General features: G+C 36.9%; 1 long non-coding RNA gene across 1 annotated transcript in view; it reads left to right on the top strand.

Moving 5' to 3' along the window:
* The window catches only part of LOC119523624, a 40,368-nt gene that overhangs the window by 18,999 nt on the left and 925 nt on the right, over positions 1–20,444 (top strand). Inside the window, exons 6-7 of the long non-coding RNA XR_005214647.1 lie at positions 349–464; positions 18,723–18,824. This is a non-coding gene — a long non-coding RNA (uncharacterized LOC119523624). The remainder of the gene's footprint in view (positions 1–348; positions 465–18,722; positions 18,825–20,444) is intronic.

Here is a 20,444-nt window from a genome sequence, read left to right as displayed (position 1 = left end):
GCTAATTCCTGAAAATTTAACAATTGGCTGTTGTGAAATCTTGTGAACCTACTGGGTTCATGTCACTGAAAGAGATTTGCTATCATTGGCAGATGTTCATTGTGATCATATTAGGAAATAATGAAAGATGGAGTATATTTACTAGTTTGGGAGGATGATGATGATAGGTAAAACAATTCTCTACAAGCTAGCACTCATAATTCATTCCAAGATGTTTGAGAACTGTTAATGAGACAGAGATCACTGTGAAAGATATACTAGATAAGGGTATGCTGAAAAAAATACATATCACAATTTAAATGGAGCAAGCTATACAGAGGTTTTTTTTAAATATTTTCTGTCTTTCAGTCAGTGGGGAAAATTCTGTGGAATTGGTTCATATTAGGATATCATATCTAACCGTGATACACGTTTTACCAATGTGGATGACAGTGGCAAAACCACGCATTTGACTGCAATCACAGGTATATGTAATCACTTAATCTCTGCAGAATAATTGTATTGATATCATTTACGTTTCTTAAGAGGAAGAGAATTATGGGTGGGCATGATGATTATTAAGCATTTTATAGTGGAGAAATGCTCAACCATGAGAATTTAGTCTTTGTGTTTCTTTGGTCACAGATGTTGAAAAGTTGTCAATAGGGATGACAAAAACATCCTCTATGGGGTGACCCTGTCATAAGGCTTTTCTAGAAACCTCTTGCACTTGCCATGGAATTCCAGTAATACCCAGGTTGGTCCATGAGGTTGTAGCCAAACAGTACTTATTAGTAAAGAGGTGAACTGGAATTTTAAATTCAAATTCAGCCTAACCCAATTGGACAACTTATGTCTCTGACAACTCCACAAGGCCACTGATAGGTTGATCCTTTCAGTGTTTCCAGTAATACATCCAAATTTGACATAGAGAATGAAAATTTCTTTGACAAAAGTGAAGAGTTCTTTGTTATGTGTGAGAGTGGAGAGTACAAATCCCTTTTCCTTATTATTGGGGTACAGTTTGGGAACACCAGTATATAGACTCTAGAAGGTGGGCAGAGAAAAGGAACAGCTTTCATTTTTGGAATTCTGAAAGCCTCAAGCTCAACTATCAACAAGGCCCCTGTGTCTGATATGGATATGGTCAAGGTTGTAGGATGACATGCCTTACATTCCCTCAGTAGTCCTAAGAAAAGGAAAAAGATAAATTGTTAAATGTTTGGACTCCACCAAATTTTGCTAAAGAAGACCTGATTTCTACATTCTGTCATCTCACTGGAGAATTCAGAAATACTTGAGTATACTAATGGGCATCTCTTCTGCTTATTCTCTAAAATATCCAGCAATAGACAATGATGTCAGTGCCCAAGAATATAAGAAGTTTGAAGATGTGACCATCAAAATGGGTATTCCGAAAAAAAAATCTTAAAAGTCAACGATACACGTAACCTTGCTCTACTTCCCTAGAATGTAAAATGTACCTGACATAAACTGTACTATTACAATTCTGAGTTTAAATTTCCTGTTCAGATAATAAGGAAACTCACAGACTTAGAATCTAGAATATAGGTTACCAGGGGATGGGGTTGAGAAAGGGAATGGGAACATCAGGCTTAAAATGTACAGGGACCCAATTCAGAATGATGGAAATGTTTTGATAATGGATGGTGGTGATGGGAGCACAACATTTTGAATGTAATTAATATCTGAATGTTGATAAAAGGCAAAATGTTAGGTTGTGCACATGGTACAGAGTAAAAATTTTTAAAAAAAATCCATGATGCTGAACTACACAGAGAACCCTAAGTGAATCCATGGACTACAGATAATAGTACAACTATAAAAATGTGCTTTCATCATTTTTAACAAATGTTCCACATCAGCTCAAGGTGTTAATACTAGGATGGTATATGGGAATCCTTTATTTTATGCATAGTTTCTGTAAACCCATAATTTCTCAACTAAAATAAAAAACAGTTAAAAATTAAAGAGGTCCCAGGGATAACTATCAGACAAACCAATATTATGGGACATTCTACCAAGATATGATAATTACTACTGAACACAATTAAGGCCTTCTGAAACATGTTATGTTTGAGAAACTCTGATGGTCTAGGAGAGCATAAGGAGGCATGATGACTAAATATAAGGTGGTGTCCCAAATAGTTCTGTAAAGCTAAAGCAATTCTACAGTAAAAAATTTTTAAGATACAAAAGCAAAACTTAAAAGAATAAACAAATCATTACAGACTATAACAATATAATTCCTATTCACAAATCATTTTTTAAAAAGCTGTTATTTGAATAACAAATATTGAGAAGTTTTCATCATTTTTTTCTATTCATTCTGTCATGGGTACCTGCCCTAAGAGCACTCAATAGGTAAGTACGAGTAGACTACCTATTCCTTCTGAGTTTTTCGGTACTTCCTCACCCATAGGGCTATTGACTTTTAAGTATTGAATAACCACATTGTGTTACCTGAAGGGTGAAAAAGTGTATGACTTCCAAACTAGTTTGGTTTTAAACCATCAAAAACAATAACATTAATCTATGCTGAACAGAGAGGTTCTCCCCATCCAGCACAAAGGAATGAAAGCAGTGGATTGTGAAAGATCATTATTTCTGGTGAGACAGTGTGAATAGATTAATAACTTTAAATAAGATTTATAGAAGAATTTTGTCATATGAATCCACACTGAAAATAATCTACAACTCTGAGCCCTGAAAATGTAGACTAGTAACTCCAGACAATCGCCCTGATATTGGCCCTACCCATGCACAACATGGAGGGAGTTCTGTGAGATGAGATTTGCATGAGAATTTCCCCTTTGTTCTTAACAACTGAATTGACTTTCTTTGATATCCTCATCCCTATATTTTAACATAAATTATTTTACATGGTTGAAGAAGATAATGAAATCAAGAATAGAAGCTATACCATCTTCTCTATGGCTTCAGAACCATCATTGGGAAGATACACAGCCTTTACCTTCAAATATTGTTCCATCCAAGGAAGCTATGATATTTAACCAATGGCTTTTCTTTTGGTCAACTTCTTTCCTCTGTGTTTGTTTCTTGATATCTAAGTGATTAAATAAACTGATTTAATCCAAATACACAGATGTGGACTTGCGGAATAGTTACCTGGTTTGTAATGCACAAAAATACCTATTTGAATATAATCATCCAGAACTGCATGCTTATAATGGAAGGAGAAAGAGTTCCTTTTGGGACTAAGAGTAGAATTATTGGGATAGTCATTGTGAGAGGAGAAGAATTAGGTAAAGGATCATGAAAGCTATTTATACGACATGGTGTAAGCATCCATCCAGTATTATTTGTGGGATGAAGCTGGCCAGACCACATTTAAGAAATGGCTGTGTTTTCCTAAAAGACAGTAGACAGCATCTAATCATGTCGTGGGTGAAGAGCATGGATGTACTGCCTGAGAAGTAAGGAGTGGGATTAAACAGTAGATATAAAATGTCCCAAGTCATAACTTAGAGGAAGCCATAACTGCTGCCTCATATAGCAGCTACTTTGGATGGGGGACCCTGTGTTTCCTTATATTAGGTTCATCATTCATCAAAATTGAGGGAGTGTCTGAGAACTGATAAGTTCCTGAGATGGAAGAAGCAGATTCAATGAAGATGCAAATGAAAAAGTTATTTCATACACAGTGCATAAACTCCAAAAGTTGTGTCAATGCTGTGGGAATTCAGAGAGCTAGAAACAATAGGGTATCTATAAAAACTAAAGGCCTGTTTTTGTGTGGATAGAATACATAAACATCTACCTACACTGAACCATATATCTATTGTGCATTTCCATCAGTGAAATCTCACCAATGGGATGAGTCATAGGAGCAACTTCAGTTTGCAAAAACCAAAGGTTGAGGTAGGACTTCCTCAGTGGTAAAATGAGAAACTCGGCAAACTTTTTTCCCCAACCAACAATTTTCAAATCTGGCAAAACAGTGAAAGACAACCCTTTCAAAACTTTGGCAACTTTCCAAAGGCATATACAATAATTTGAAAAATGTTCTCTCGAGCTAAACTACTGGACCTTTTGAGAAGACTGGGGTCCATGGAGTTTTCCTTGGAGCTACTGTCATCCCACTCAACTCGATGGCTGGTAACCATGAGCCAGCCTTCTCACTGTCCTTGACTAGTGCTGTCCTTAATTGGCAGGCTGGAAAAATGTCACAAATGCTGAAGCCCTCTCAAAAATGTGACCAGTTGACGGGTGGCAAAGTATGGGGAAGGAGAACATCTCAGCCCCCTAAGACTATATTAGTTTTGGAACAAGCAAGAAGGTAGCCAAAAATGTAAAAAGGAGTTATGGAAAACAGTACTTTCATAGGAATCTTTGGAAACCCCAGGCTTATTCCTAGAGGTCTGGGAAGCATGGATAATGGCTGTACCATTCTACTTCCCTACCAGCGGTGATTAGCTATATCTCTTTGTCCACATTTTCTCCAGCACTTGTATCCCTCTGTTTATTTTTTAGATGGTGTTCTGATTTGCTAATGCTGCCATTATGCAAAATACTGGAAATGAATTGGCTTTTATAAAGGGGGTTTGGTTAGAAAGTTACAGTCCTAAGGCCATAAAAGTGTCCAAGTTAAGGTGTCAACAACAGGGTACCTTCACTGAAGGATGGCCATTGGTGCCTGGAAAAACCTCTGTTGTCTGGGAAGGCACGTAGGTTGCTCCCAGGTTGTGCTTCAGAATGGGTTCTCCAAAATGTCTCTCTTAGCTGCTCAGGGCAAACTCTGGGCTAGTATCTTCAAAGCATCAGTAAGAGTCTGCTTTCAATGGCCATCTCCAAAATGTCTCTCTAAGCTGCAGCAGCACTGAGCTCCTTCTGTCTGAGGCTTTATTGGGCTCCAGTAAACTAATCAAGACCCAGACTGAATGGATGGGGCCATGCCTCCATGGAAACAATCTAACCAAAGGTTCACCCACAGTTGGGTGGGTCACATCTCCATGGAAACAGTCAATCATAGGATTCCAAGCAAATCGACACTAATACCTCTGCCCCCAGAAGACTGGCATCAAAGAACATGGTGTTTGGGGGGACATAATACATCCAAACTGGCACAGATGATTTTATTCACACACCATAGGTTCCATCCTAAGTAAACAATCAGTGGTTCCCTATATAATCACGTAGTTATACATTCACCAACACTATCTATATAAGGACCTTTCAATTTCTTCCACAAAGGAAGAGAAAAAGGCCAAACAAAGTAAAAAGGAAAAAGAAAAAGAAAAAAATGATAACTGAAAAGCAACAAAAGAAAAAATATGATTAAAATACAATAAACAGTCAGACACCACCACCAACACAAAGAATCCCAAACCCTTCCCTTATATCGCCCTCTTAAAGACACTTAGCTTTGGTATATTGCCTTTGGTATCATTAATGGAAGCGTATTACAATGTTACCGTTAACAATAGACTAAGTTTGTAGTGATTATGTTTTTCCTCAATACCACCCCATTTTTAACACCTTGCAAAGTTGACATTCATTTGTTCTCCCTCATGTAAAAACATATGTGTACATTTAATCACAGTCATTGACCACTCTAGTTTTCACTAAGTTATACGGTCCCAGTCTTTATCTTCTATCTTTCTTGTGGTGTCCTACGTGCCTCTAACCTTCATCTTTCACCCATACTTACATTCACCTTTGTTCAGTGTACTTACATTATTGTGCTATCATCACCCCCTATTGTGCTCCAAACTTCTCTCTCCTGTCTTTTCCTATCTGCCTGTAGTGCTCCCTTTAGTATTTCCTGTAGAGCAGGTATCTTATTCACAAACTGTCTCAGTGTCTATTTGTCTGGGAATATTTTAAACTCTCCCTCATTTTCAATGGTTGGTTTTGCCAGATATAGAATTCTTTCTTGGGAGTTTTTCTCCTTCAGTATCTTAAATAGATCTTACCACTGCCTTCTCACCTCCATAGTTTCTACTGAGAAATCTGCATATAGTCATATCGAGTTTCCCTTGTATGTGATGGATTTTTTTTTTTCTTGCTGCTTTCATAATTCTCTCTTTGGCTTTGACATTTGATAATTTGATTATTAACTGTCTTGGTGTAGATCTGTTCTTTTTGGGGTATGCTGTGCTTCTTGGATCTGTAATTTTATGTCTTTCTTAAGTGATGGAAGTTTTTAAGTGATTATTTCCTCCATTATTACTTCTGCCTCTTTTCCCTTCCCTCCTTCTTCTGGGAAACCTATGGCATGTACATTCTTGCACTTCATTTTTTCATTCAGTTCCCTGAGATGCTGCTCATATTTTTCCATTATTTTCCCTATCTGTTCCTTGTGTGTAGGATTTCAGATGTCCTGTCCTCGAGCTCATGAATCTTTTCTTCTGCCTCTTCAAATTTGCTGTTGTGTGTCTCCACTGTGTTTTTCATCTCTTGCATTTTGCCTTTCATTCCAGTAAGTTGTGCCAATTGTTTTTTCAAACTTTTGAGTTCTTCCTTATGGTTGCCTAGTGTCTTCTTTATATCCTTCATCTCTTTTGTCATATCTTCCCCCAACTTGTTGACTTGATTTTTTGATTGATTTAGGAGATTTGTTTGATTAATAATTAGTTGTTTCAATTTCTGTATCTCAGTTGAAATGTAAGTTTGTTCCTTTGATTGGGCCATATCTTCATTTTCCCTAATGTGACCCATAGTATTTTGTTGTCTGGGCATCCTGTTTCCTTGATAACCCCAATCAGATTTTCCAGACCACACAGGTCCATGTCCCAGGGGTCAGATTTAATCAGTGTCAAGTTTCCCTGAGGAGCAGGTTGTCAGAATTTCCTGAGAAGCCTATAGATACTGTGCTTTTCTTATCCTGCCCAGCAGGTGACACTTCTCAGCCTGCAGCTCCTGACTGGTGTAAAGTGGTGTGGTCCCTTGAATTCTCAGTGGACCCTGTCATGGCCGGGAGCTGAGGGTGTCAGAAGCCAAGCTTAAGTTGTTTCTGGTTTGTTCCACCCTCCCATAGGCACTGGGGTCTGAGTTCACTGAGGAGGGGTAGCCACTTGAGCTGAGCTCCATCCCCCTTTTCTTGGGGAAGACACACCATTTAGGGAATTATTTTCTACACTTGAATTCCTCCTTTGTCTCTCTGACTCTGTTAACTCCATCCTTGCTTGGGTTGACAATTGAAAATGCCTGAGGCTTTCTCTAATGAGTTGCTTAGATTGAGGGGAAAAAGGGAAAAAAGAGTTGAAGCCCCTTTTCAGAGCCAGTCCCCAGCCCTCCAGTTTTGCCGGTCATCTGGTGTTGGTACAAGATCCTCTGTGCCCCTTTTCTTGGGATGCAGCCATTTTCCAGTATTCTGAGCCCAGCCATCTCCAAAAGCCTCTGTTTGTATTTATTTATGTGTTGTTTTTCCATCAGCCCTGCCTCCTGTCTGCCATGAGGAACCTCAGATTCCTTTCCTATTTGCTCTTGGTTTATCTGTGCTTCTAACTTGTATTCAGTAGTCCCAATTTGTTAACTAAAACCACAATTGGAGCTTGGTTGAGTTAGTTTCCCTCATTACAGGTAACCAGCTTCTTTTTTCCAGAGGGAAGTATTTCAGCTCAGTCTGATGTGCCTGTGGGGGAAGGCTGCCAGCTCTGCCATTTGTGGAGTTTTAGTTACAGTTCTGTGCTTTGATCTCAGCCAGACCACCCATTCCAGGCTGGTGTATGGTGTGTCCAATCATGAATGTCACCCAACAATTGTTTCAGACTATATACTAATTGTTCCTGGCTATTTATTAATTGCTCTAGAGTACTAACTAAATCTCCCACCTCTTGATGGAGCCATCTTGCCCCACCTCCCTGGTTTTTATCCTATATCTTTCCTCCTGGTGTAATACATGCCCCTAGCCTTCCTCTTTCATCTGTATGCTCAGCTTTGTTCATTATACTTACAATATTGTGGTACCATCACATAGAATTTTGCTATCCATTTCAGGATCTTTACAATCCATCCTGCTGAATGTTCTGTACTTCTTCAGTATCAAATGTCCTATTTCTACCCTCTTTCTGTCTCCTCATAACCTGTGTTCTCAAATTTAACTCTGGGTTTGCTCATCATAGAGAGTGCATATCAGTAAGGCCATACAGTGTTTGTCCTTTAGTTTCTGGTTTATTTCACTCATTATCATGTCCTCAGTGTTCATCCATGTTGTTGATGTATCATGGCTTTATTCTGTCTTACAGCTGTGTAATATTCCATCATATGTATATACCACAGTTTGTTTATCCACTCATCCATTGATGGGTGTTTGGACTGTTTCCATCTCTTGGTAATAATGAATAATGCTGCTGTAAACAACAGCATCCAAATGTCTGTGTCCTTGCTTTCTGTTCCTCTATTATATACCTAGTAATGGGATTTCTGTATCATACAGCAGTTCTGTATTTAGCTTCCTGAGAAAACACGAAACTGCCATCCAGAGTGGCTGTAACATTCTTCATTCCCACCAACAGTGAATGAGTGTACCTCTTTCTCCACATCCTCACCAACACTTGTAGTTGTCAGGTTTTTTTTAAATAATATCCATTTTAATAGGTGTGAGATGATATCTCCTTGTGGTTTTGATTTGCATTTCTGAAACAAGGCTACAGGGTTACAGTTCAAAAGTTTTGGATATTTCCTTCTAACTTTTAGAACTCTAATACACTAAAAACTGAAAAGGGATATCTATATAATGCATAAGAATAACCTCCTGAATGACGTCTTGACTCCATTTGAAATCTATCAGCCCATGAAATGTTACTTGGTTTCATTTCTCTTCCCCCTTTTGGGCAAGAAGGCTTTCTCAGTTCCTCTATGCAGGGTCCAGACTCATCTCTGGGAGTCATGTCCCATATTGCCAGGGAGATTTACAGCCCCAGGAGTTGTGTCCCAAGAAGGGGTAGGTAGTGAGTCCACTTGCCAAGTTGGCTTAGAGATTTTTGCCCATTTTAATTGAGTTGTTTGTCTTTTGGTTGAGTTGTAGGATCACTATATATTCTGGATATTAAGCCATTATCTGATATGTGGTTTCCAAATACTGTCTCCCAAAGCATAGGCTCCTTTTAGTTTCCTGACAAAGTCCTTTGATGTACAAAAATACACAATTTTGGGTAGATCCCATTTATCTATTTCTTCTTTCATTGCTTGTGCTTTGGGTGTAAGGTCTAGGAAATGACCTTCTTTCAAAAGATGTTTAAGATATTTCCCTAAAGTTTCTTCTAAAAGTTTTTCAGTCTTAGCTCTAAAGTTTAGGTCTTTGATCCATTTGAGTTATTTTCTGTAGAAGGTGTGAGATAGAGGTCCTCTTTCATTCTTTTTCATTCTTGCTCTGGTGACCAGTACCTACCAACAATTACTGAGGCAAGATACTATGTGTGCCTGATTTTGGGTAGAGCGGGTGGCATTGCCAGTCTGACAGCTGGCCAGTGAGAGAGATGAACAGTTAATTAACAATGCCAACTAACAAGAAAAGCCTATGCAAAATAGATAAAATGATAGCCTGTATAATCTAATCAAGAACATCAGATGCCTAGACGCCAGCAAAAAATCCTGATTTATTCAAAGAAGCAAAAGGTATGGCCCAGTCAAAAGAAGAAACTAACATCTCAACTGAGATACAGTTGAAACAATTAAGATGTTCAAACAAACTTTCTAAATCAAGCATGTGAGTTGAAAGAAAGTGTGGAAAAGAGCTGAAGGATATAAAGAATACACCATGTGTATACAGAATAACTCAAAAGCTTGAAAAGATAAATGGGAGAACTTATGGGAATGAAAGGCACAATAGAAGAGATGAAAACCATAATAGAGACATGCAACAATAGATCTGAAGAAGCAGAAGAAAGGATTAGTGTACTAGAAGACAGGACATCTGAAATCCTGCATACAAAAGAACAGCCAAAAGAATGGAAAAACATGAACAGGGTCTCAGGGAATGAATGACAACATGGAAGCATGTGAATATACATGTTATGGGTGTCCCAGAAGGAGAAGAGAAGGGAAAAGGGGGAGAAAGAATAATGGAGGAAATAATCACTGAAAATTTCCCAACTCTTCTGAAAGACATAAAGTTACAGATCCAAGAGCATAGCATACCCACAAACAGAATAGATCCAAATAGACTTACTGGAAGATGTTTATTAATCAGATTGTCAAATCTGAAAGACAAAGAATTCTGAAATTAACAAGTGAGAAGTGATCCATCACATACAAGGGAAACTCGATAAGACAATGTGCAGATCTCTCAGCAGAAACTGTGGAGGTGAGAATGTAGTGATATGATATATTTAAGATACTGAAAGATAAAAACTGCCAAATACATATATTCTACATCTGGCAAAACTGTTCCTCAAAAGTGAGGGAAAGCTTAAAATATTTACAGATAAACAGACACTGAGAGGGTTCATGAACAAGAGACCTGCTCTACAAAAAATACTAAAGGGAGCAGTATAGGCAGATAGGAAGAGACAGGAGAGAGAGGTTTGGAGAAAAGTGTAGAAATGAAGATTATCAGCAAAGGTAATGAATAGGATAAAAAGAGAGAGGGAAAAAAAAAAGATGACATATAAAATCCAAAGGAAAAAAACTGGTTGAAGAAAGTACTGCCTTTATAGTAAAGTAACAACATTAAACATTAATGGATTAAATTCCCCCAATCAAATACTTAGATTGGCAGAACAGATATCAACACAGGATTCGTCTACATGCTTGCTGTCTACAAGAGTCTCACTTAGATCCAAGGACAATAACAGGTTGAAAGTGAAAGGTTGGAAAAAGATATTTCATGTGAGCAACAATCAGAAAAGAACGGGTAGTTATGCTAGTATCAGACAAATTAAACTTGAAATGTAAAACCATTAGAAGAAACAAAGAAGGGCACTATACATTAATAGAAGGGGCAGTCCTTGAAGAAGACATTAACAGTCATATATGTCTGTGCACCTAGCCAAGGTGCCCTAGAATACATGAGACAAACACACCACTGAAGGGAGTAGACAAGACAGTTCTACGATAATAGTTGGAGACTTCAGTGCACCACTCATCAATGGATAGAACATCACAAGCAGAGGAACAATAAAGAAACGTAGTCTGAATACTATGATTAACAAACTAGATGTAACATTGTACCCAAAAAGAGTGGGATACACAATTTTTAAGTGCTCATGGGTCACTCTCCAGGAAAGGCCGCATGTTGTGTCATGAAGCAGGTCTCCATAAATTTAAAAAGATAAAATTATACAAAACAGTTTCTCAGATCATAATGGAATGAAGCTAGGAAGAATACAACATGGAAGGCTGGGAAATTCACAAGTATATGGAGGCTAAACAACACACTTTTAAACAATAAGTGAGAAAGGAATAAATTACAAGAGAAATTAGTAAATATCTGGAGGCAAATGAAATTGCGAACACAATGTATCAAAACTTATGGGATGCAGCAAAGGCAATGCAGAGAGGGAAATTCATTGCCCTAAATGCCTATAATAAAAAAAAAAAAGGAAGGAGGAAAAATTGGTTACTTAACTGCTCACCTGGAGGAACTACAGAAAGAACAGGAAACTAACCCCAAAGCAATGAGAAGGAAAGAATAGGGATTAGAGCAGAAATAAAATGAAATTGAGAACATGAAATAATAGAGAATTAAAAAAAAAAACAGAAGTTCTTTAAGAAAATCAATAAAATTGATGGACCCTTAGCTAAGATGACAAAGAAAAAAAGAGGATGCAAATTAATAAAATCAGAAATGGGAGGGGGACATAACTACTGACCCCAAAGAGATAAAGGCAATAGTGAGAGGCTTCTATAAGAAAATATATGCTAATAAACTTGACAGCTTAGATGAATGGACAACTTTCTAGAAAAGTATGAACAAGCAGCATTGACTTGAGAATAAATAGGCGACTTCAGCAAACCAATCACAAGTAAGGAGATTGAATCAGTCATCAGAAAACTCCCAAAATGAAAGTCCAGGGCCAGATGGCTACACATGTGAATTCTACCAAATATTCCAGTAAGAACTAGTATCTACCCTGCTCAAACTCTTCAAAATAAATGGAAGAGGAGGGAAAGCTACCTCATTCTATGAAGCCAGCATCACTCTAATACCAAAGCCAGATCAAGATACTACGAGAAAAGAAAATTGCAGTCCAATCTCTTTAGTGAATATAGATGCCAAAATCCTCAACTAAATACTTGCAAATGGAATCCAGCAGCACATTAAAGAATTATACACCATGACCAAGTGGGTTTTATTCCAGGTATGGAAGGGAGGTTTAACACAAGAAAATCATTTAGTGTAATACACCATATCAATAAATAGGAAAAACCATATGACCATCTCGATTGACACAGAAAAGGCAATTGACAAAATTCAACAGCCTTTCTTGATGAAAACACTTCAGAGGATAGGACTAGAAGAAGTATCCTTGATATAATAAAGGGAATGTATGAAAAACTTAATATTGATTTTAATGACACAGATGACATAGCCGCCTTCAAACGGTATGTCACGTAAGTAACAACTGATTACACAGAACAAACACCACAGAAATAACTGAATCTTGGGGGATGGTCTCACATCATGTTTGCAGTGAAATACCTGGATTATGATCAAGAGCAAAATCCAGGAGCTTTTCCTTGGAAGTGATCTCATGGTTGTGTCCTCTACACTGGTGTAAGACCCCGAGAACACCATAGATGTTGGTTTATATGAGAAGGAGCCAAGGAATCTGCATTGGACTCATCTGACCAAAAAGTGAGGGACAGGAAACAAGGAATGAGTAGTGATCTAAAATCCTAGAGTTTATAGACATTATATCTTCTATAACATTATATCTTTCATGTATGATTTTCTTAAAAGTTTTTGAGTTAGGGGAAACCTGCTCTAACAAGTTGTGCATCAAGGTGAAACACAAAATGATCTTTACAATGATAAACTTCATCTTGACCATTTAAAATCAATTATTACATTTATTAGAGACTTCAATTCTTCAATGACTGTTAATGAAATGGTCACTCTATTGAAGGCATTTTGGTAAGAATTCAAAAGAATAAAAGAAGATGAAGAAACTGTTTCAAGTAATTTGGCATTAAAAAGAAAAAGTGCAGAGAATTGTTTTAGGAGAAAACATATTTGAAGGAAATAATTTTATAATTTGCAAAACATGGGCAAATTTCCTGGTTGGCAAAAAGAAAACTCTGTGTTTATTATGAAGAAATTGTATGTAAAGTATTAGTTTAATTAATATAAGGTTCAAATCAGGAGAGGAACAAAATGGTTAATCTGTGAGTCACTGGGACAAAAATGTGCTGGATCAAACTGGATCACAATGAGGTAGTCAGATATAAATAATGTGTTTTAGAAATTGATTGAAATAGATTTATGAGGGTCTTAATTTAAGTTAGAAATCAACAATTTCTCTCCCTTTCTCTCTCCCTTCCACACATACATACAAGCACATGTCAAAACACAGATACATAAAAGAGTAAAAAGAAAACACTAAAATCACTTGTAATGAACTCGAGGACAATCAGCAAAGTGGTCACAACTTGATCACACTGAGAATTGTCCTGACACAAATACCTGCCTACATTTAGTAATTCTTCAAGAACATCAGATGACCTTTTTCTTTTCCATTTTTTCTCTTTTTGTTTCCTGCTATTTAATTGACTTTATATGTAGCCACTGCTTTTATAAATGAATATATTGATTTTTAATTTACCTTTAATAAGAACCCCCCTTTGGAGCCTGTAGGTCAGGTTTGAGAAATGCATACACAACTTTAAACACCACCCCACTTGAAAGTCTCCTCGTTTCCCGTCCCAGTTCATGCCTCCCTGTCTACCAGGCACTGATCTGTTCTCCTTTCTCTCCCCTGCTCTAGAACTTCACGTAATGGGATTAGAGAAGATGGCATGTTTGGCAAGAGGCTTCTTTCACTCACTGTGGTGTTTTAATTTTATCCACATGGATGCATTTGTCAGTAATCCATCCTGTTTTCATTGCCCACTAGAACTAGGGTTTGGCAATACCACAATCCATATATTCTCCAATTAATTGGCAGTTAGGTTTCCACCAATAATCTGAGTGTTTCCTTGTACTGGATTTTGTGTTGACATATGTTCACATTTCTCTTGGGAAAACATCCGGGAGTGCAATTGGCATGTCAGAGTTTAAGGGCTTATTTAGCAGTGAGAAACTTTGAAATTGATTTCCCGGTCACTGAATCATTTTACATACTCACCCACAATGTATGATACTCGGAACTCTTATTTTTTCTCCAATATCATGTTGGCATCGTTGGTAGTTCCATCCATTGTAATGGATGTGAGGTGATAACACTCTGGGGTTTAAATTTGCATTTACCTCGTGTCTAATAATGGTGAACATCTATGTATGTGACTCAACTTGGTGAAGAAAATGTTCAAGTAACTTACACATTTTCAATTTGATAGTTGTTCATGTTGCTTGTATTTATAGGTAGCCTTCATGTAATCTGAACATAAATATCTTGCCTAATGTACATACATGTATACATGCACACATATATTAAGTACTTTGTCACATAATTATCATGTATGTTGTATATATATTATGGCCAGATACAATCTATTATCTATATGTATGCATATAAATGCACAGTCTGGGTATATGTATGTGTGTACATGAGTCTTGGTATTTAATTTTCTTAATGCTGTTTACGGAAGAAAAGTTTGTGATTTTGATGATATTAAACTTATTCATCATGGTTTATGATTTCTGTCTAATAAGAAATCATTGATGAGAACCATGAGTATATATCTTTATAAGTATACATCCTAGTTTCAGGATTTTGTTTTGTTTTGTTTTATGAGGAAACGAGGATTCTTTTCTAAACTTTTGTTTCTTTCTGTGCTTATTTAGGTTTAAATATGACTGTTATTTTGGTTTCTGTTTATCTTGGGGATCACTCCTCTGATTCCCTGTGTTGAGAAATAGACCTCCCTTCTATTTTGAAGGTCTGGTTTTAAAGGCACTCAGATGATGCCTAACGCAGGGTTTGTTAGGGTGAAACAAGGAACACCCTACTTTATATGGAAATTGTATTATGTATTTCAGTTAACATGAAGTTTTTTTCAAGTGTTAATGGAAAACACATAGGAAAAACTGCAACTGGTATAAAAAACAGAAGGAAATTTTATGGAATTGAATTTAAGTACCCATGTTTCCTGCTAAAAATATATTAAGACTAGAATTCCTTCTCTCAGATTCTTAGACGAACAAGAAATGAATTGCAGTTCCGCTGACAATTGGAAGAGCAACCACTTAATTTTCCAACACATAATTTTATCAGATGCAGTCAGGTAAACCCTAGGATTTGGAGGCCTGTAAAAATTTGAATGCAATTCTATAAGTCAGTAAGAATGTGTGCTGAGGATGTTTATTGCATAATGTTATAGAAAAGGGTTGTGAGATAATTAAAAACTAAAGAGTAATATGTATCTTGGATATAAATATCAAGGTCAATAATCTGTAACCAGGCACACAAAAGAAATAACCTTAAAATATCTTAATAAATCTGTTAAAGGTATGATTTGATTAATTTAAATTGTAAAGAAGACAGTGTTGTTATAAATCAAGCTTGTTAATTCATAATCAGACCTTTTAAAAGCAAAGTGGATGTTTATTCATATTTCCTTTTTCTTTTCACTGGTCATAAACAATATCCCAAATTTTAAATAACTCTGTGACTAAATATTTGATTAAAATTTAATTGTATGAATCTGTTTCTGACACTTGCCTTATGTAAGACCTAGCACAATGACTGCTATGGACATACTAATAAAAATATATATTTCAGTTATATTGTCCTACAATTCACCAGTTTCATTTCTTCTGTGTCAACAGCCCTTAATACAAGTGTTTCATTTTGGCTTTATTTCTATATATTTTATTTCTTTTGTAAATCTCATGAATGTCTTCTAACATCTTAACTTTACTTTTCTCCATTTTCTGTCCTATAATTTTATGTGGATTTTGATGCAACAAATATAAGAAGGGAAGAGAAAGATGGGGCTGCCTTAAAGGCCCATGGATACTGGGAATTGCAAACTAACCAGCTTTATCTTGGAGAAAATAATGTGGAACCATCATATGTAAAATGCCTGCAGTAGCTTTCCCACAGGAGTTCTGAGAAGACTGAGAGGAGATAACTTATGTAATGATATCCATGACCTTCATTGACTTCATAAACCTATTTAATTCTTCTGTGAAACCTCTCCTTGGTAAAACCATTGTATGACCTCTAAGTATCTGAAGAGATACACATGATATGGTATAAAATATCTTGACATCATCCAAGATCCATGGGTTTAGTTAAGAGTGAGCTTCCACGAGAATGACGTACAGGTTTGGGGCTATAAAATATTGAAGTTGTTTCAGATGCTCCTGGAGTTTTCACTATGTAAGACTGAAAATATTTCAGGAAGTAACTCACATTGGTACAGTTTTAAAAACACATCTGATAAGTGATTTAATTAACATCGTAGCGTATATTGTGGCTGGCAGATGGAAACTCTGAAAAGTTGATCAAGATTTATTCTCTTCCCTCAAAGTGGCATGCCTGGCAAATGGACAACCAAGTCCAAAGAGTTGAGGGTGTCCTCCCTTAGTGGGAAAGTAATTGTCACATGTCACCCCATTCTCTCCTCACAAGAAAAATTGACTTCATTCCCTATTTTTTGTTAGTGACAGGGTCCAATTGTGACATAATATTCCTCAGTTGTGGTTCCAAGGAAAGGCAAGAATTGCTGATAAGTGTGCCGAATCTGATCTGGTCCAGGGCAGGGGTACAGTATTTGTACTTGGCTGTTCAGCAATGCTGTGAGTGGTAAATTGACTTCAGTCCTACAGTCATTTCAATCTTATTGAGGTTATAAGTGAAGGAAATGAAAAACCAAATATATATGTCTATTTATAATAGAAGAGTGGGTTCATGTCAAAAAAAAAGTTGGCATGGTTAGAACATGTTTTAGAAACATTGTTGTAAGACTAGAAGATGGGAAATATGGACCTTTATATGGAGGTGGCCATTCAGAAAAGTAACTGCAACCTTCCTTGCTCTCCTAATTGATTATTCTATTTACTGCAAAGAAAAATGAGTCAAGGTTGTTGGTACAGTAACTGGGGCCAACAGTATTCTCAATATAATTCAATTAAGGCATAGTTCAAATTGCTGCCCCCACCTCCCCTTACAAATGCAGGTAAAACTTGATTCCAAGTTATTTATGCAACAAAAGAGGCTATGTCAGCAAATGCTACCAATGTGGATGAGAAGGGCTTGGTGCCAAGATGACTGGAGTCTTTAGTCTGTATCCCATCCCAACCTCCAAGAATTGATTTCAAGCCATGGCTCTAAGTCAACCCCTAACTAACTCTTCCTTTTATGACATGTTTAAAAAGAAATTTCAGGGTTTACAATAAACCTTCATAAATATTTAATGTTCATATCTGTTGTCTCATACACATTGATGATTTCATTCCCCAAGCAACTGTAAAGCCATCGATAGGTGTGCTGTACTTTTGGGATGTGATGTTCAAGTTAACAAGTACAGAGTTTGGAGAAAAAGGAGTGTGATATTCCAATAAGAATAAGTGGTCCCTGATAACCGTTTGTCAGGGGGCCATGTTTCCTGGCAAAGGAATGAAACATATCTAGCTGTGCTGATTTGAATCTATTATGTCAACCACAATAACCCTGTTCTTTAATGCAATCTTGTGGGAGCAGACTTACTAGTCTTTTGATTGGGGTGTGACATTTTGTTAGGTTGTTTCCATGGAGATGTGACCTACGCAACTGTGAGACCTTTGGATTAGATCATTTCCATGGCGGTGTGACTCCACCCATCCGGTGATTAATTCACTGGGTGCTTTAAGAGAAAGCCATGGAGAGGAGAAGCTCAGAGAAGCTGAGAGAGACATTTTGGAGAGAAGCTGAGAGATGAAGCCCGGAGTTTGCCCCAAAGAAGCTACGAGAGAACTGCCAGACACTTAGAGAGAAATGCCCCAAGAGAACCCAGCAGAGAGCTGACAGAAGCTGAGAGAAACAGAAGCCCAGAGACATTTTGGAGAAAGCCATTTTGAAATGCAACCCAGGAGCAAAGGACCAGCAGACAACAGCCACGTGCCTTCCCAGCTGACAGAGGTGTTCCAGATGCCATTGACCTTTCTTCAGTGAAGGTATTCTTTTATTGATGCCTTATTTTGCACACTTCTATGGTCTTAGAACTATACGTTTGTAACCTAATAAATCCCCTTTATAAAATCCAATCAATTCTTGGTATTTTGCTTAATAGCAGCTTTTGCAAACCAGAATTATAGTTTATTTGGGTCAAGAGAAGGCATGAATCTTGGGCGTAGATTCCGCAAAGTGGTAAGACATAGTAAGTAGAGGTTCCAAAGAATTGGTACTAAAATTCATGGAGGGTTTATTTATCTTTGGAGACCAGCAGATGATGTGGGCAAGTAAAAGTTCACAGGGTTGGATTGCATTTAATTTCCATTGTAGATCTAAGTCAGGCATCTGATATTTGTGACATGATACTTATTAAATGTTTAGACCATGTTGAATTCTCAATGAAGAACTGATTTTGATATCCATTCATGTCACTATGTACTGATAATTTCTTCTGGGTCTTAATGGAGAATATTTTTCCTTTTGCATGATGATTTTCAGACAGAGGAAGGTATGTTGATGAAGAACTCACTGAGAAGTTCAAAGACTTGATGAAGAAAGAAGGGATTCTAGAAAAAAATGTTGTAAATCTCAGTGATACAGGTAAGGTGACTATACTTCTTTCCTGAATGTATAATTCATCTAATATATACACATGCTATCAGGAAACCAACTTATTTATTTTAAATTCTTTGACCAGAAATTATCCAAGTATCCTTTATAAAATCTGTACCTTAAAACACCTTTGAAAATATTGCTCCTCATTGCTTTTTTTCCTGTTCCTATTTTTTTCACAGACACTTGTCCTAAGAGCTCTGATTATGAGGGGATTAGAAACAATTTTGATTTCAAGGCCTCTTGTATTCTTGGAGTAGGTTAAACTCCACTTGAATCCATGCCACTGTGTTAAATAATTCAATTCAACAAGAAAATATTGTGATTGAGTAGGTGCCAAATTTTTTAAAGTAACTTTCTTTCTTGTGTCAATAACTTAAAAACTTTGCCACAAAAGGACACTTTTGGGTTGCGAGGTAACTTTACTTCCACTTGGACCTTAAAAGGTCAGATTGGTTGTGGTGATAATGGCAGAGGCAGTTTTGATGACAATGCAATTTCATGCAAGAATCATCCAATTGATGGCAGTTGAAAAGGAAGGAGCAGAAGTCAGCTGAGTAGGGGAACACTGGCAAAGAAGTAAAGGGGACAAAAATTCAGTTCATGGTAAAATACAACCAGTTCCCACATGATTAAGTCTATGCAGCAGTTATTGCTGAGCGGTAGCTTATGAGAAGGTGTAATTTCTAAATACACTTTAATTTTACATAGTCATGGGTCACATGTTGCCTTCCAAACATACCCACTTACACACATAACTACATTTAATGTAATTACTCCAGGCATGAGAAAATAAGTGTGATTTTTAATTTATGCAAGGGATATCATCAGAAAATTACATGAACTTTGGCTGAAGCATGACCTTTTTTTTCCTGTTGGGAAAAAAATGGAGAAAAAAGGAAACAAGACTACTAAACCTGGGTGAAATTAATTTATTGAAGTTAAAAAACCATAAAGTAGAGGAGTATAATTCAGTCCTGGACCCATCATTTATGTATATATATGTGGTATATATATCCTTGGGAAAGTTCCAAGTGGACCATCCCATGTCATAGGGATGCAAATGTATTAAATTCTACATGAAAATTCATCCACTATGTAAACACCCAGCTCTCCAAACCCTGAACCACTGTATCTTGATGCTCAACATTATTAGGCTGTTAAACGGTTAACACAGCTAAACATTTTGTCCTGTTGTCATTATCCTTTCTGGGGATTGAAATCAACAAACTGAAACATGCACTTCTGTGTGGAATCAGAATCATCAATAAGAAGAAAGCATTCTCCGCTCCTATGTAGCCTTGAGTTTCTCTTCTGCATTCTTGTGAAAAATGTTTTGTAAGATTTAAATATAGACCTCTCTGATGGACATCTTGACAATTGAGATTCCTGGTTTAGTTGTCATGTATTAATGTTGTTAAATGAGGTAGTAACAGTTTTTAAAAATTAGTCTGAATGTACCTCCTCAGTGAAAGAAGCAAGCAGGGTTCTGGAACTCGTTTCTTGTTTTGCATAGCCCATTATTGAACTTAGTGTACAAGAGAGAATAAATATTACTGCCCTTGAAATGTCTTGGATGTATTGTGCTCTCTCACAGTAACGGTCAGT

The sequence above is a fragment of the Choloepus didactylus genome, chromosome X, assembly GCF_015220235.1.
Source record: "Choloepus didactylus isolate mChoDid1 chromosome X, mChoDid1.pri, whole genome shotgun sequence".
In the NCBI taxonomy this organism is placed as follows: domain Eukaryota; kingdom Metazoa; phylum Chordata; class Mammalia; order Pilosa; family Megalonychidae; genus Choloepus; species Choloepus didactylus.
This window is presented reverse-complemented; position numbering and strand designations above follow the sequence as displayed.